This window comes from Canis lupus, chromosome 7 (genome assembly GCF_011100685.1).
Source record: "Canis lupus familiaris isolate Mischka breed German Shepherd chromosome 7, alternate assembly UU_Cfam_GSD_1.0, whole genome shotgun sequence".
In the NCBI taxonomy this organism is placed as follows: Eukaryota; Metazoa; Chordata; class Mammalia; order Carnivora; family Canidae; genus Canis; species Canis lupus.
This window is the reverse complement of record NC_049228.1, coordinates 51642282-51658611: the sequence shown is the minus strand read 5'-3', so window position 1 is coordinate 51658611 and position 16330 is coordinate 51642282. Positions and strand designations below refer to the sequence as shown.

At 36.4% G+C, this 16330-nt stretch overlaps 1 long non-coding RNA gene across 2 annotated transcripts; it reads left to right on the top strand.

The window, feature by feature from the left end:
- The first annotated feature begins 294 nt into the window (after positions 1-294).
- LOC111096906 lies at positions 295-9088 on the top strand. 2 transcript variants are annotated; one of them, XR_005361701.1, is made up of 4 exons: positions 295-380; positions 1081-1277; positions 4917-5041; positions 8755-9088. It is a non-coding gene; the product is annotated as an uncharacterized LOC111096906 (long non-coding RNA). The 2 variants fall into 2 exon arrangements; XR_005361700.1 differs by lacking the exon at positions 4917-5041.
- Positions 9089-16330: the final 7242 nt, after the last annotated feature.

The following is a 16330-nucleotide window of genomic DNA, read 5'->3' as shown; positions in this document are numbered from 1 at the left end:
GTATAGGGAGATTTGGAATCTCAAACCTATCTTCTGCAATAGCATTTCTCAGGAATTGTCTAAAGAGAAAGTGACATTGCCAGGATAATTTTGAAGAACATTTTATTTAGCTACAATTCTGCTGTCATTTTCTATATGTTTGGTATTTCTGTCCCCTTTTGATTAATAGAGACATTCTTATAAATAAAAGATCTTGGTCTCTTGAAACTAACTGTCTTGCTCTCTTATTTCTCCTGTGAAGTCATAATCCCCCATTTGTGACATCACAGTCTTTCCATTGCAATCAACAGTGATGTTTCAAGCTGGGGATTAAATGCTTCAAAAGAGGAAGACTTTACAAGAGCAGAGGGACTCTCAAGGAATAAAGATCCAATTAGCATGTAAATGCCCTTTTTAATTAAAAAAAAAAAAAAGTAAGGGAAACAAGGGATGAGTAGATAGTCCCAGTGATCAGAATGGTTTTCTTTGAAATAATGAGTCTGGCCTTCCTTTTCACTCTTCTCTTCTACCATGTCCATGCCTGCATTCCTCTCCCCTTGAGTGAATGAGTATTTAATGTTAAGGAAACATTAAAGGAGGAGAAAGACCGTAGACTATAAATATGGGTATTGTTCCTCTGGCAGTAGTTCCTAGGCCTATTAATTTGACCAGGATTGAGGCAAAATTAAAAGAATGGGCTGCTACAATAATCAGCTGTGGTCCTAAATATACAAGATTTGGCCTTGAGCTCCCACTCTGATATCACTTTGTACCAACCTTCATCTTAGCTTCCATCATGTTTTGTTAGTCGTCCTTCAGTTTCTTAAAGTCTCAAAGCTCTTTTCCACTTCAGAACTTTGCTATATGCTATTTCTTTGTCCAGGAACACTCTTCCTCCACAATCTTTGCAGACTTTGTCCTATTGATCATCCAAGTCTAGCATTAATGCTACTTCCCTGAGAGGCCTATATTGACCCCTTCTGGTTTCTGTCTACATTAGAACTTTGCTATTTGATCTCATTGAAACTTCCCTAGTATCATAATTCTATCATATGCTTATGTGTTTGATGTTTTTGTGTATTGTTTCTCTTCTCCATTAAGCGCTGTGCATCATGAATGCAAGTAACACATCTGTTCTAGTCACTGCTGCATTTTAGCACTTAGGAAAAAGCCTGCTAGACACACATAGATATAATAAATTCACAAAGAAACTAAGGATATATAGCCATTTGGGGGGATTCTGAAGAAGAATCACTGCTTTGAATAGAAGATTAAATGGCTTCTAAATTCATATCAAGGTATACATCTTTATAATTTTTAAAATTAATTCTCTTGGTTGTCCATATAACATGCCCTCTACTCTCTGGAGTTCAATGACAAAAATGAATATAGACACAAAACTTAATCAAGGGATGAGATCTTATTTGGGGGATTCATCATTTATAAATATTTAGGGGGAACCTATATGTATAGGTAGGTTGACCAAATAATTTATCAACTAATAAGAACCCTTTTATGTGTGATAGAGGTGCTAGTTATAATTATTCTAGGACCATGGTCATAAAACAGAATAAAACAGAATTATCTTAGGCTAATTGGGACAGATGGTCACCTTATGTATCAGATATTGTAGTAGATCTTGGATAACACACATATAAAGGAAATATTTCTTACCCCTGAATTTCACATAGTATATTGTAAAGGTAGTATGTATAAACTCATAACTACAAAGTGATTTTATTTGTCTCAAGATAATTATAGATACAGGGCTATAGATATAAATATTTATAAAGAGATCAATGGCTGTTTCCAAAGAATGCAAAAATATGTTAATCATTAACCAATAGAATAATTCTTCAAATGGCTCCACTATAAATTGGGGTGGGGTGTCATTTGATACAAAAAACATTAGACTATTCTATACAAATGCCCTAAACTGGCAATGTATGTCTATAAGATCCACCTCCAATATAAAGAGAGATGGGATTTAATTAAGTCTTTCATACATTTAATGCTTGTCTGTCAAATAAGATACCCTATATGAAAAGACTTTCTTTTTCTCTCACCCTTATGAATGATCAATAATTTTTAGGATCCCTGCACATTGTAAGTCAGATTATATTGATGAATTGGTTGTTTAACTGGTGCTAGGCACAAAAGATTGCTTTGTCATGCTCTAGTAATTAGAATGAGGGCAGCAAAATGATATATCCTTTCTCCTTGTTTTCTGTAAAATCCGATATCATGGAACTTAAAATTCTAACCATGAGGTTGATGCTAAAAAACATTGGTCCATTATTGGAAACATCTATGGTATTAAACAGCTCAAAAATTGCCCAAATTTGGTCTGAAATTAGTCTATTAAATTTTATCCAAAGATATCATTTTCCAGAATTTTAAACTTAAAAGAAACTAAGTCAGGCTAGACCCAAAATGATTACTGATGAGGAAACTGGCTCAGAAAGAAGAAATAATTTCTGTCACATATTCAGCGGTAGAACTGTAACAGAACACCAGATACCATTAGCTCTTAGTTAAGAATATCTTTTATGCTGCTCATATGAGTGAGTGCCCTCATCATAACAAGATACATGACTTATTGCTTCTAATTTAGTATCTAAAGTTTTCAGCAGCTCTAGAGGTAAGAAAATATATTTCTGGTACCAATGTCTGTTGGAAAAGGAAGTCTGTATTCACCCCCAACCCAACTCATCATATCTATGCATGTAGAAATCTTTAAAATTTATAAGGATCAAGTACTTTTTTAAAAGTCCAAAAATGTCACTGATCTTCAAATCTTATTATCTATGAACCAAAGGGATAAGAAATCAAAACCCTAAAGCAAAGCAGTGAAAGCTTAACTACTCTAGAATATACATCCTATTGTATTTTCAATTTGCCTCTAAGAAATTCAGGCAATCTCAAGTATTCAGGGAATTAGGAAATGGCATTCTCTTTATAGAAGGATGAAGAAGTCCTTAGCTTAATTATTTCTTTACTTTCTAGCATGGTCCCATTAGGAATGGAGTTTGGGGATTTGGTCAACAATCCTCCAGAAGAAAATTTTTCACTTCCCCCCAAGGATCATCATTATCATTATCATTATCAACAACAAATAGAATAATAATTATCAAGATTAATAGAGAGCTTACTATATGTCAAACAGTGCTTTAGGTTGATATGAATATATATAAAATTTAATCTTCATAAATGTTCTATGAAATAGGAGGTAATATTATTCCCCTTTTGCATATAAGGAAATTATGACTAAAGACACATTTCTAGTTGCTGAGGACACAAAGAAGTAGGTGTGAGTCAGGCTCCTCTGTCATGCCTAGGCTGCATGTATTATTCATTGACTTTGTAGATGGATGACTTAAGTGATAGAGCTGTTAGGTGTTACTCAGTTCCAAAGAACAAGAGATTATATTTGCAAGGGCAGTCAGGGAAGGCTGCAGGGATGGAGATGTCCTTAGTTTGTTCATGAAACTAGGTAAATGTTATTGAGATATATGAGGGAGTTCCAAAAAGGAAGTAAATTGTATCAAAATATGTTAGAAGCATTGTGATATTGGTGGTAGGGATGAGTTGACTAGATTTATAGGATGGAAGACTTATATGAAGCAAAAATGATGATAGCAATAATGTAAAAATACATGTCAGTAATCAGGACAGCTGAGTGCTTATTAAAAATATTCTACTAACTGGGGCACCTAGGTGGCTTAGTCGGTTAAATGTCAGACTCTGGTTTCCGCTCAGGTCATGATCTCAGGGCTCTGAGATCCAGCCTTGCGTCCAGCCCACACTCAGTGGAGAGTGGTAGGAAGGTTCTCACCCTCTGCCTCTCCCCCACTTAAACTCACTTTCTCTTTCTCTGTCTCACTCTCTCTCTCTCTCTCTTAAATAAATAAATTAATTTAAAAATTAACTAACTGTGTGACCAGGTAGCTTTCTTATCTGTAAATAAAATTAGTTAGACCTCTTGGACACCTGGGTGGCTCAGTTAGTTAAGTGTCTGCCTTTGTTTGGCTAAGGTCATGATCCCTGGGTTTTGGGACTGAGTCCTTCCTACACTGAGCTCCCTGCCCAGGGGAGAGTCTACTTTTCCCTCTCCTTCTCCCCTCCCCGCCCTGCTCATTTTCTCTCTCTCTCTCTCTCTCTCTCTCTCATGTTTTCTATGAAATAAATAAATACAATCCTTTAAAAAATTTAATTAAATGACTTTTTAAATTCTTCAAGTTTTAACTAATTCTAAAGAAAAAATATTTTAATTCTCAATTTAATGTAGAATTGAGGTCCTGTAGAAATTAAGTGACTTATCAAGTGTACCTACGAGGCAACAACGAGCAGTGGATCTAGATCTAAAACTCAGGTCTTCAGACATCTAGCTCTCAAGTGGGGAATATCAAAACAGAGAGCTTGGAGACATTGTTTACTACATTCATTATTCTAAAAGATTGTATGACTAAATATTTAAATAGATTCAATTAAGACTAGTTACACTTAATAGTTCCATATAAAAACACTCATTTAAAAGGGGTTTTTGGTTTATTTTTGTTTTTAAGTAAGTATAACATATCAATAGCTAGTTTTTAATGTTTGTCTTCCCGAACCCCAGATTTTTTTTTCTTTCTTTAAGACAGAATTTGAGACTAGCTAGACCATTGCAATAACCCAAGCTCAGAATTTGTTATTATTTATCTAAAATGGCATCTTTCTTTCTTGCTGTTTCTTCCATACTATGTGAAAGAAGAATCATATTGCTCAAAGCTGATGTGGCTTGGGCTGTGTTGAAAAAAGAAATTGAAAGAAAGGGGAAAAAAACAAAACAAAACAAAACAAAAAAAAAACAAAACAACACTGATCCTGCAGTTGTTCACAGTGAGGTTCACCCATCAGAGCTGAAAATAACCTATATTTATTTCCCTTATTTTTAGAAAACTGCCATGGACACAGGGGTGGCCGAGTGGCCAGCTGTGCCCTGAAATGCCTGAAGCCATTGCAATCAGTGCTCCACTGTCTGAGGCTTCCAAAATGAAACACTTTGAACACTCATTCAAAGGTGTGAAAGCATGAAATTGGCACAATGGCCAGCTACCACAGCACTTCTCATTTTTTTGCACTGCCTTCTGCTTCCCTTGTCTGCTCTTTCCGCTCTCTGTCCCTTGATTCTGACAGTTCTTCAAATGTCTGCTTAAAGAGCTGTGGCAGCCTGGGAGAGAGAACTGGAACATGTTCTTAGGGAGTCTCTATCTTGAAGTGAAGAAAGCTGAGGGAAAAAACAACTGCATGCAAAAATCATGAAAAAGTTGGCTTAAACAACAGACAAGACATATCTGACAAAGATGATTCATACATGTAGATGGATTAGTGGGCAGATCAGTTACTGGTTAAAATCAAAGTATCTCAGCTTTAAATCTACTTTCTTAGATGTTCTCTATACCATTTCAATCCTATCAGTCATTCCCTATCACTCAACTTGATTCAATTAGGACATTCTGCTTAGGACTTTGGGATGACATATCTCACTGAATCTTTGCATATGCAGAAGAATCTAGGCCAGTCACTGCCACATTGATGGTTCAGTATTTTTACCTGGATGTATTGTTGCATGAAATTAAGGCATAGCAAGTTTATATATTACTCAGCAGCTATTTTCAAAAAAGTTGCCCAAAATGAGCCTGCACACTACCCACTCTTCCCACGTGATCATAGGAAATTTACCCTATCTCTGTGTCATTCTGCCATGAATATACTCTTGTCTTCTTTTCTGCACTTCCCTCTGTCGCTAGTTCATATTCCCCTGTGCCTTTTCCCTTTGTGCAAAGATATGGTATTTTGTATACTCCTATGAGTTTTTTATTCCATGAAATTCTTTTTCTCCTCATACTTTCCCCATCCTTCTTACAGTTCTTGTAGTGTCCAAGATCATGTATGTTTTCAGCCTCAGGGATGGGAAGTCACAGCAGAATAGTGGAGGACAAAAGGTCAATCCTCAGCTTTTTAGTTTAAAAGGAAGATTTTCAGAATTCAAAGTGGAAATAAGAGGTTTTTGGATCTTAAGACTCAGTCTACACCATAAACATTAGATGTAGGAAGAATGACTGGAGGTAAGAGCCAGTGTGTTTGTTCTAGACTTTATAAATAATGAAATGGACTGAGGTAAAAAGATGAGCATCAGAGGGCAAATAAGAATTAAATGTTGGTGATTGTCCCCAAGAAGGGGCAACATTTCTATCAGACTAAAACTACTAATTATAATGCCAAATACATGGAACACAAATACATATTATTTGTAATAGAAATGGATCCTTCCGCTGTCAAAGATCATGCATGACCTATCTCTTGTGCTCTCTTCTTTTTCAACCTTATACTTCTTCTAAGATAGATACTTCATCCCTCCTTGGATGATAGTTGTTTATGTATTTATTCTCTGTGTTTGATTATAAATCAGTTGAGAGAAAAGACTGTTTTATTCATCTTTGTACAACCCGTGATTATTTACCATAGCAGTCTCTTAGTCAATCACAGCCAAATAAAATAAAATGAGTTTTTATTTACTAGGCTGACCATTCCATAGAGTCAGACATGGGGCTGGCCTTCCTGTATGTCAGGCTTGTTTGTGTGTATGTGTGTGTGTATGTGTGTCTGTGTGTGTTTATGTCATATATATATATATATATATATATATATATATATATATCTGTGTGGATGTATTTATATGCAGAAGAAATAGGACCAAGAGAAAAACATTAATTTATTTAATAATGTATCATCTATGATGCTTGAGGATGCAGGAAGCAGAAAATATGCTTTAAATTATCATTTAAAAATAAAGAAAATTAAGTTTCTCAATAACAGTTAAGTATTCGGCTCCATTAATAGGTTAATTCAGTGGCTCCATGTTGGCATATGGTTCAGGTTGCTTCTGTCTTTTACATGTTTCTTTTTTTACATGTTTCTTTCTGTATGTTGTTTTTTTTTCTTTGCCCAGTGTCCTTCATTGTCCCACATGGTTATCTCAGTCCTAGGTGTCATACACAGGAATACAACATGTAAGAAAAGAGAAACTATCTTTCATGTCCCTTTTACATGAAAGTTTCATGTAACTTTCAAAGAAGTCCCCCTCCAGACCTCCCCTCACTTCTTCATTGGCCAGAAGGCAGATGCTAAATTAGTCTCTGGCAAAGTCAGTGGAACTACTACAAGCTCCTTAAATTATCAGGATTCTTCTGAGTACAGTGAGGAGGATTGGACATAGAATCCTTTAGAGAAGAAAAGTGTAATGGCAAGTGTCTGACAGGAGTGATAATACTAATAACAATAATACTGAGAATAGTAACTAACATCTGTTCAGTGGTTACTCTATTCGAGGCACTGTGCTGAGCAGTTCAGTTCAGTATACTACAGCATTTAATAAACATGGCAACCCTGTAACAGATAAGCATACAGAAACTCAAAGGATAGGAATAGATATGTCCAAGGTTATACAGATAATAAATGACAAAGAGGAGAGTAGAGATTTAAAGCAACGGCTGTCTGTCTCCAAGGCTATTACTGTCTCCAGGGTTCCACAGTGAAGACTATGAAAGAGCATATGCTTTCGAAGCTGAGATAGAGATGTGTTTCGTAAGTCCAGTGAACTCTTTGCTAGAGCCACCATAGCCACTTTCTAAAAAATGTAATAGGCTTATCTAAACATAGTACTTGCTGATTGCAAACTTTCTTGTAATAGGAATATAAAGGCTGCTTTCAAGTCCTTCTCCCAGCCTTCTCTTAATGATCTGTTTTAGGGTCACTCAAAATCTGGATTTCTTTGTCAATTAAACTGAGTTAGAGGAGGCTAGAAACTGGACATAGTGGATGATTCAGTCAATCTAATGCATGAACTTGTGAAATTTGACCATGACTCATTTCTTCTCCTTAAAGACAAATATAATCATTAAGGAATAGCAACACTGCATCTTCAGACAGTTCTTTGCAAATTGCCGAAGGCAGCTTCCACTGAATTACCCATCACTGGAGCTTCAAACTAGAGCTCAGAGCTCATTTTAAGAGGAGACAATCATTATATATGTCTGCTATCTTTTTAATGGCCAAACTCATATGGCTTCATAGTGTTTGAGAGAGTTTCAAGCTGATCTCTCCTCTATAGCCCTCCCTCCAAATCCAAATTGCAAGGACTATCCATGTTACTCCCTAGCTATGCCATGGCCTTATCCATGCTTTGTACTTAGCAGCAGTTGAAAACAAACTTTCCCTTCCTGACCTCTTCTGTCTCTAAGTTCTCGAGCAAGTCCATAATTTGTTTAAAGACACAAGCCAATTCTTGACTCTATACTGCCACATTGCTGTATGACTCTTTAATGTGTGGAAGATTGTGTTTATCTAAACCCTAAGAATGCTGAGGGAAAGGACAAGTTGACATTTCTCTTCTAATTATTACCAACAATAGTGCCTGGCAAATGGCTGGGCCCATAGTAAGTGTTCCGAGGAAATATCTTCAAATGCGTGTTAATTTACTTTTTATTTGATTCAACATTCCCCATGATGATCTTAAAATACATTCTGTGGTAGACCATGTAGCAGTTTGGTCAGTAAGGATGTGATGGGTGGGTTGGTCATATTCAGTGCTGCTAGATAATCAATGACCCAAAAGAGTAAATGATTAAACATTTATCAGTCATCTTCTATAAGACCAAAATCTGCTCATTACTTTTATCTGTCTGATGTTCTTTCTTCTTTTTTTTCCTTTCTTTTCTTATTTATTTTTAGCCCAGTGACAGACATTGCCTTCTATTCAGAAAAGAAACTAATAAAGATTCTTAAAATGCAAGCAAGCCTGCCAAAATACAGACATTATTTTACCGAACTAAAATACTAGAAGATGCAAGTGAAGAATATATCCATCAGCTACTGAATGCATTGATGAGATAAAAAAAATTCAACATACTCACTTGCCTCCATTTACTCTTTTCAGTGGTTCTGTGGCCTCAAGCTGCTTACTGCAAATTAGATTTTGCCTTAATATGCTAATGTTGAATAAGGGAATTGGACTCTAAATAATTAAGTTGTGAGAAGTACAAAACTAAAGCAATCTATTAATGCAATATGAACATCCCTTGATTATATTTGCAGAATGAATTTACCTGCTTTAAATGGTGAATTAGAATGGAAAGGTAAATTGAAATTTAGAAGAAAATACAATAATAAACCACCACTATCCATTTTCCCCCTTTTGCTGTTGCTTATGTCAGAGGCTTCACTCAGTCACACCACTCCCAAAAGGGCACATTATGATCACTGAGCCACAAGAAGTGTCTCTTGACTGATAGACTGGCTTCTGCCCCTACTACCCATGCTCACCCCTCTTTCTGCCCCTCAAGAGGCAACAATTCCATTGAAGCTAATGGGTTTTGTTTTGTTTGTAATTGTTCTTGTAAAATTGTGAACTGGTTTTATTTCATGACATTTAAAATCATGTATAAGGTATTATAGGAGTATTTACATATTCATTTCTTGTTTTTTTTTTTTTTTTTTTTTTCCACTTGGTGGCCCTTTTGGTAAAACTAGGAGTTTCAAGGTCAGCATTCCTTCCTTTTGCAGCCCTTTGATGGGAATTCACACAGGCATATTTTGTCCATTGTGCCAATGAGGAATCTTATGAGAAGTTTTGCAGTCGCCACAAAAAAAGTTTGGAAAAACTGAAGAGCACAGCCCTTTTATTGGAATAAGATCCCTAGGCATAAGCTGAAGCAGAAGGTCAGTCCAGGAGTCATGACCAGACAGGATATCAGACTTGGGCACGTAGGGTCAAGAATTCTATTCTCAATTCCAGGACACTGCAGGGTAAGGCTTCACTAGACCTGAGGAATAATATGGGGGTTAGGGTTCTGTCTACTAATTTTCAGGTTGATCTTGCAGTGATGATAGGCTCTATCTTGAAGATCACCTAACAGTGGGGCCTGAGGCATCTGACTTGCTGGGGTGGTGGGAGGGGAGGATGGGGAGAGGGTACGCACTGAGATCACAGTTGGGAAGACTGCCAGGCTGATACAAGCTGTGGAAAATAGGGCCCTGACAGAAAAGAGAGCCAAAGATGGACACAGTGCAAGGGCATGGAAACCTGGCTGTCTCAGGAAGGCAAGTCAGGCTTCCTCTGATGGGCATATGGATATATTTACACTGAAAATCCCGACTGTGAGAAGGTTAAGGGAGGGGACAGACAGCAAAGTGAAAAACAACCAAATAAATAAAAGTCAACTAAATAAAGAGTCATAAATATTTTCTGAATTCCTCATAGTCTCCACGCTATCTATTCTGTTTCCTTGAAAAATTGAATTATGATTCTTGAAAATCACAGCCTTATTGTATTTTTCCACGGCCTTGCCTTAATAGATGATGAATCGTTAAGTAGCACCTGTCCCAGGCAAGCACCCTTCGCAGTCCTGGTGCATTTTCACCCTGTGAACTGCAATTAAGCCTACGCTTTTGCTTCTCAATCTATCTCATTAGCTAACTAACAACGAAAATTTCACATTTGCATGTGGAGACCTAATAAATTTACCTTTCCTGACTTGGAAATTGGAAATTATGAGTGAGAAGAATATGATTCGTGGAATCAGAAGGCCTAGGTTTGAATGTCATTGCTGCCACCTGGTTCAGTCTGGTTTCTTTAACTTGAGCAACTGGATCACCTTAACCTCATCAATAAAATGGGGTTAATATTAACCACTTTATAGCCTTATAGGAATAAAATAAAACACATAAGAGTTCTCCAGTAAACCGATACCCAAACGCATACACACTATGTTTTCATATGTCATTCATGTATAGTTTCCACACTTAAGCCACATGTAGTTTAAGGTTTTGGAGAGTTCTCTAATGAGAGGCACACAGAGCACTTCCTGCATCTGCTTGGAGTACTCACTCTCGGTTCTCAATCAATAATAATTTTCATGATTTCAGCCTCAGCTGGTCCCATAATCCAAAGGACACCACATAGCCCCATTCTACTAAGAAGGCAGCCTTCCACAAATCTCCATTTATTCTCCGACAACTCCCTGGTACTCACACTCAACATCTCCAAGTTAATCTCACTAAATCACCTCTTCTAACATAGTATCTCTGCCTTAAAATTTATTCAGTTCCTATTTTCTACAGAATAACGTTCAGATAAAAATCTCACTCCTTCCATGAAGCCATCTCTGAATACCCCACACATATGCTGTTTTGTTCCACTCTGAATTCATGTTTGTAATATTTTCTTCTCTATTCTAGCTTTGTGTGTTCCTATGTATTTTCCTTGGAGAGCTAAGTAGGGGGTAGGGGCAGAAATTATGCCTTCCTATTGAGTTATCTCCCACAGCACCTACTTTTGCCCTGTAAGTAAAAGTTCCTTTCTCATTTTTATTGATATTGATATTAATGACAATTCCATGCAAGGCCAAAACCACACATAGTTCTGTGTACCTCTCAAGTGCTTAATTAATCCTATGATATTGCTGGAAGAGCTATTCAGCTAAATTATCCATAGAGGAGACATTGTTTTCTCTTACTTCCAAACATAGGTACATAGGTGCTTTACATTGATTTCAAAAAGAGACAGAGAAAGACAAATATATATTTATATATCCCTGTATCTTATCTACATATCTATGTATGTATCTATCTATAGACAGGAGAGAGAGGGGGCGGGATTATACCTTAACACAGATTTCTGTTGTACTGGCCCTATCATCTGCAAAATGAAGGGAGGCCATTTCAGCTAATAAAGGTTTTTCTTTTTTAATTTGGTGTCATCATTACCAGTTTCTACTATGTAAGACTTTCTTACAGGGAAATGAGGGGAAACATATCCAATGATCTCAAACCCACATACATTGATGCCTAAAATTTTCCACCTTGGAATCAGTGAAATGGTCTGAATATGCAACCCGAAAAGGTCAGATTGCCCAAGAATATAATTGGACCTAACATCACATTGTAATTAAAGCCGCAGAAGGTTCGTTCATGCCACCTCTCTGTCTCTCAAATGCAGAGGGAAACACAGGCTTCACAGACCACAGGAAAATGCACTGATTAATTACACGGTGATGTGATATTATTCCTGCCAGGATAGTCCCTCTGAAATGTCAGAAGGATTAGAAGTGCCACATCTTCCTCCCAGACTCTAATCTTAAAGGGCCCTAGGATGAAAACACAGCAATTACGTTCATAGACTGTGTCAATTTTACAATAGAAAAAAGAGCGTTCCCAACAGCAAATAATTATAGCACTGCTTAATGATTGATTTAACATAGAAAACCCATCTAATTCCTTTTGTCATTACAATCTACAGTACTAACAATCTAACAATGCTGCCTTCGTGGATAGACATTACATTAGCATTAAGAATAATGCTAATACAACATGCAGTTTAACTTGTTATATTGTGAGTCGGTAGTGCTCCCCCATACACAGTTATTAGTGTAGCACACCTTCTGAGTGAGACCAACCAGCTGAGAATTTGCTTTTCAGCATCTGTGCTAATGCAAAAGAGCATTGTAACCCAAAGTAGTCTCTTGCATATTTCATACAGCAGGAGAGAATGTGTTTTCTATTTTCCTAGGATATAATTCCAAAGTCTGAAAAACGTAAACTCTTAGCAAATCGATTCATGATGATTCTAAATGGATCCCTATGTGGATGACATGCAAATGCAACTCTTGCAAAAGATTACCTATGGAAATCTAGCTAGTCTACAAGTCAATAAGCATATTACAGTCTAAAGAAAAACAAAACAAAACAGTCATGAGTGCTCTGAGGCTTTCTCGTGCTGAGTGATTAGGTGACAATAAGATTATTTCAGAACATTTAGAGTAAAATTAGGGAAAAGAAAAAGAAAAAAAAAGTGGAAAGTTATCTTTTTTTATGGTGTTCCACAGGAAATTATATGGGTGATTAAGGAGTTTCCAAACCTGTTTCCCAACCCCTGAGGCTTCAGGGAATAGCTTCAGATAAACTCCAGTTGCTTAACGATCTGATCCAATCAGTGGCATTACTGATTCACTAACTCCATAAATTGTAAATATTTACTGAAGGCCTACCTGTGTTAGGTGATGGGCAAACAAATACAAAACACAAAAACCAGATTTCCTGTTCTATTGGACAGCAGTGGTCGATGGACACAGGTTCAGTGGACATTAATACACAACATCATTGTGTTGGCTCTGCAAGAAACACCTGGGGAATATGTTAAGATGTGGAGTTTCAGGTTTCATTTTCTCAGGTGGAGACTTCAGTTTTGCAGTTCGTAGAAAGATCGGTGTGCATATAGAATTTTTAGGTAGACCATTTACATTAAACTCAGACTCATTTGCTTATTATATGTTTCTTATTCTACACGTAAGCTAATCTCTTTTTACCTCATTTACTCATGTGTAAAATGAGGATAACAAATTGAATCCCCAAACAGACTGTTTGTCAAAGATAAAAGAGTTATGCATAGAAAGACCTTAGACCAGTGCCTAGCACCCTCAGGGGTAGTTATACTATTCCTATTACCCTTGGTAGGTCTGATCTTGTAGTGCCTCTGTGTACATGAATCTCTTTATTCTGACTTTATTTAACATGAGTCTTTTGGATTTCAGCATGTCAGTGATATGTATTTTCATTAGAAGAGAACTAATAGATGTATTAGTTCATTTATTATTTCCATTAAATCCATATCTTTTATTGAAAGTATATAATTCAGAATTCAGTCTTTCATTTTGTTCTTCTATAAAAATAGTTGACAATAGTCTGTTCCTGACGGCTTGATATTCTCCAGATATGTCCACATTTTGAATCTTTTGAGAATGGGGCAAGAATATCAACAGGACGACGACCTACGAAATCATTCATGGAAGAACACATGAGTCAGTTTCCTATCAGTTCTCTCATTACTGCTCTCAAATTACGACTTCATCTTTAGTGCTGTTAATAAAAATAGAAACAATAACTTACCGTTGGGTACATGACATCATTGTGGTAGAGCCCTCCCCTTCTGTCTCAGAAAGAACTTGTTGGTAGCTTGGTAGCTTGGGGAATAGTGCTGGTGGAATCAGAACATCCAGCCTTACGAAGCCTTACTAAGCTACTAAGCAATTATCTGGAGAAATCCATGTGGGTTTATTCTTTTTTGGACTACATCTGTCTCCTCCTGTTTTTTATTCCAGTTTCTCTCTCTCTCTCTTTTTTCTTTTGCACATAGACCTTTCTTTAAATCTACATAGTCTCCTCCTAAGAAAATTCCACACCTTCTCACAGGAGAGGAGGAAGCTGGTCCATAGATAGCTTCTTGATTCTCAAAAATTTCGTCTCAGTTTTTTGGCAAATGCTAACGGAGAGATTTGGAAGGTTAGGTTCTCTATCCTTGTGAAGTCAAGCTCTTTATCCTTGATATTGCTATATATAAGCATGGGAGAGGTGTTATAATTTCAGTTCTGTCTCTATATCAGAAACAACAATGGCTAATTTTAATTATCTAGAGATACAAACATTGATTTTTCTCAGAATACATCATATTTGATTAAAATATAGTCACCTGTTAGTATGATTTTTATGTTGTCCCTTTCAATAAAATAATAAAGATAAGAAAACTCCATTATATGGAGAATTCGACTCTGTGTGTCTTTAAAACTAGACTTATTTTCCCTCTATGAGTGGTGATGTCAATTTTGATTACATTATATTGTTTAAAAATGAAAATCTTCTAATTTCCTTGGAGAGAGCTAGGAGTATGGGTTCCCTGTTCACACAACTGTTCTTTCTAAATTGAAATTTTTAATGTGATTTCCTACACACACACACACACACACACACACACACACACACACACATCTCAATAAATCTCTACCTTAACCATGTAACAGAGTTTAGATAGATCTAGTTACATCATTATATGGACACTCCCTCCCATCTCCACTTCTCACCATCTTAGTTGGATTGTTTTTGGAAGTGCTGTCTTAGACTTACACTATAGGCCAGGTAGAACTAGGATAGGGTTCAAGGAATTTTTTGGTTGGTAACCTTCTCTCTCCCATACACACAAGGAGACATAGTAACTAATCAATGATGTGGAGCAGTGGGTTTGGGATGGAAGTTACCAGAGTGAACAATGCACTTGTGTCTGCTGCTGGACTGCTGCTAGGATCAAAAACATACACTGACTTTCCAGTGTAAAGCAATTACATATGAAGTAGAGAATATGAAAAATATACAAAATAAAAGTTTTTGGTTTGAACTCTGAAATATGTTTTTTGAATTGGCGATGGTAATAAATGCATAGGCTTCTTTTGACATACATTTCTTATCATGTGGTGTTTGTTTTCCTTTCTTGAATATTAGATTTAGAGTTTGCCCATCTATACTTGGTCCCATGTCTGTGTAAACAAAGGTGATTCCTTTTCTCTCTCTCTCTCTCTCTTTTTTTTTTTTCCTGTAATCCAGACAGGTTATCCACCTTCCCAAAGTTCATTTAGGTGACATGATGAGATAGTGCCCTGCAAACTCTTTAAGATAAAGGTGCTTATATATATTGTTATCAATAATCATTACTAATAATATTTCAGTTTATATCACAGTGAATAAGCTTTGGATTTCAAAAAAAGATTCTGATAGGGTAAATGGTGGTGAAATTTCAGTGAGAGATATCAAATCTCAGATCTTCTGCAATATGACTCTGACTTCTTATAAACATAACTTGCCCATCTCAACAATGAATTCTCCATCCCAGCAACTTTCCAAGTTCATCTTATTCATTCATTTCCACATATGTAATCTGCTTCCATGGTTCTGTTCACTTGGAATGCCTTCTTCATTCTCTTTCCAGTAAACTGATACCCATCTTTCAAAACCCACTTTGCACCCTCCTCATTCTTGAAGATTTTAACTCATCTCTTCTTACTACTGCCACTATAATTTTGAACACATGGCCTGGAACATGGGAATCTGACACCTTCTCCTCAAATAAATGAAGAAGAACCTAGCCCATAAGACTCTTGGTATCTTGGAATGCCTATAATTATTTTTATATACTGTTCACTTAACAATTAAACCCATAAATTTAGTCATTTATTATGTTCAAATCTTCTTTAAATTATGAACCTTTTCTTGGCTTTTTAAGTTTCTATTTTAATTCCATTGTTAACATAGAGTGTTATTATGTTAGTTCCAAGTATATAATACAGTGATTTAATAATACCATACATCACCTGGTGCTCATCACAGCAAGTGTACACCTTAATCCCCATCACCTGTTTCACCCATCCCCCACTACCTCTCCTCTGGTGACCACTGGTTTCTTCTCTACACTTAAGAGTCTATTTCT